Here is a 2,751-nt window from a genome sequence, read left to right as displayed (position 1 = left end):
GAGCTGGGCACAGGGCGGCTGGCAGGAGAAAGAGGTCCCCCCCCTCTCCACCAGCATGCTTCCAAATGCCCCTCTCTGCCTTTCCCCGGTGGGCCTCGCCACTTCCATCCTCTTCCGCTCACCGCGGACGCTTGGTGGGAGACCAAGCGAAAGTCCATTTCAAAGCGAACGGCCTGCACATGGCCAGGGATGAGGCAAGGGCAGCGTGGAACGGCTGAGCAGGAGTCTGCGCATCGACCTGTGGAGAAAATCACCAGCCCCACAGCACGCGTTGCCCAGGAGAAAGTTGCAATTTCAGGAGAAAGGAACACGAGGAGACTCAGGCTGGGATGCGGCACCTCTTTAATGAGAACAGAAAGTGTGCATTTTGAGGGGAGGGGGAAGAGCGCTGAGCATGAGAGGTCGAGGGCTCCACAGGGCAAGAGGACATGGCTCCACAGGGCAGCGGGATGCAAAGCGCCCGCAAGGCGCGCCTTTCTCCCATTGCAGCCGCAGCCGGTGAGAATCCTCTCCCATCTACAGCAAGGGCGGGTGACGTTCTGTTGCCTTGGTCAAAGGCGAAAGCTATGAAGCCCAGGAGGGAGGATGAGGGGGCTACCTGGGGGTAGCAAGGAAAGCACAGGAAGAATAAGAGCAAGAAGGGCACGATGTCAAGGGGTGACACACGGCTCCCTTCCATTCAAGGGGAGAGGCAGGTGTCCCACGCATCGGGAAACCACAGGCATCTCCCCAGTCCTGGATCCAGATCTCGTTTCTGCGTTCCTGGTTGTTCTTTGCAACGTGAGCGACCCGCTGGCCCTAACAATACAGATTGCACGAACGCAGGGGCCCACACAGACCGCTCCCGAGGCCTGTGAATCTCCCAAATCCAAGGGCGCCCCCGGAAGAGATGGGAACTCCCCCAGCGCTGAGGGAGCTCCCAACAGCAGCTGACAGAGAGGATCCCACGGCTGTGCTCTGAGGGAAAGAGGTGAGGATGGGGCCCGGCAGGGTCACCACCACCGGGGAGGGTTCGATCACGGTGGTGGAGTCAGCGCACCGCAGAACACAGGGCTCGTTGCAGCTGTTTGCAAGGGGGGCTGGTCCGCAGGGGAAAGGGAGGCAGGGTCTGTAGCAAGACATGTCTCGGCGAGGGAGGCAGAGCTGAAACACAGAGCAGGGCATGAGCACGAGACGGAAGCCGAGGGAAGAGGACGGGTCAGAACCACAAGCGCGCCTGCAGAAAGAGCCCGGGTGGGTTCAGACTTACCTACCTGACTGAGGAGACGGCAGCAAGGGCAGTGGATGGCAGGCGTGGAGACGCGTGGGCTTTTATACCGTCTCCAAGCCTCGGGGGACCTGAAGCGTTCTTTATGCATGAAGCACTTTGTTAACTAGCAGTATTTGCTTGCAAAGCTCCCCTGGATGATCACATCTTTCCCCCTTTCATCTGAGAGAGGTCTTGCTCCCATCTAACACGTGGGCAAGACTGAAATGTGCCCTTTGAGGTGCAGCACTCATTATGTTGCTCCCTAAGGCCACAGGACGTTGTTGTCCATCTTGTCTCAGCTGCTCGCAGAGACGCTAAGGGGCATGCTGGCCACGCGCATTCCTGGAGCAGAGCCGCCACCACCGCCCCTCCCCACCGCACACTGCCCTTCAGGAATTCAGCACCTGAAGTCACCTCGCCGTTGTTCCCAACTCAGGGCCTTGGCCTGAACAGCAGAGGCTCATGTGCTCTGCAGGTATAGTCAGACATTTGGGCAATAACACTACCCTGTGGATGCCACCATCCAGCCAATTCCTTGTCCACCGAACAGTCCACCCATCAAATCCGTCTCTCTCTCCAATTTAGAGGGAAGGATGTTGTGGGGGACTGCCAGAGTTCAAGGAGCGTCTGGACGACGCTCTTAGTCATATGGTTTAGTTTTAGGTAGTCCTGCGAGGAGCAGGGAGTTGGTCTCGATGATCCTTATGGGTCCCTTCCAACTCGAGATATTCTGTGCTTCTATGACCATGCTCTTCTCTCTGCTGGACGCATTACTGTTCACACAGACAGAAGCACTCATGACAGACGCACAGTCACCATCCTTCCCATTTTCTTCATTGCCTGTGGCACAGGCCATCGCAGCCAAAATACTATATTAAACAACCTCCTCCTGCACGTTGCTTTCCAGCTTCTCTTGCCATCCTGCATGACTCAGAAGGGATGTCTCAGAGGAATAAGGTTTTTCCAGCCACCAGCACGTTTACCATCCCATAAGCAGCTACAAGAGGCCACATGGAATCGTAGAATAGTTTGGGTTGCAAGGGACCTTGAAGATCGTCTAGTTCCAACCCCGCTGCCATGGGCAGGGGTACCTTCCACTAGGCCAGGTTGCTCAAAGGCCCATCCAACCTGGCCGTGAACACTTCCAGGGAGGGGGCATCCACAACTTCTCTGGACGACCTGTTCCAGTGTCTCACCACCATCACAGTAAAGAATTTTGTCCAAATAGCTAATCTAAACCTACCCTCTTTCGGTTTAAAACTGTTGCCCCTGCTCTCAATCCACTCATCGTCCAGCTTGTATCCATGCTTGGGACTGCCCCGACCCAGGTGCAGGACCTTGCCCTTGGCCTTGTTGAACGTCGTGAGGTTCACACGGGCCCACCTCTCTAGCCTGTCAAGGTCCCTCTGGATGGCATCCCTTCCCTCTAGAGTATCAACCGCACCACTCAGCTTGGTGTCATCCACAAACTTGCTGAGGGTGCACTCAATCCCACCGTCCAT

The sequence above is a fragment of the Aptenodytes patagonicus genome, chromosome 10, assembly GCF_965638725.1.
Source record: "Aptenodytes patagonicus chromosome 10, bAptPat1.pri.cur, whole genome shotgun sequence".
NCBI classification, from domain to species: Eukaryota; Metazoa; Chordata; class Aves; order Sphenisciformes; family Spheniscidae; genus Aptenodytes; species Aptenodytes patagonicus.
Note: the sequence above shows the minus strand (reverse complement) of the source record.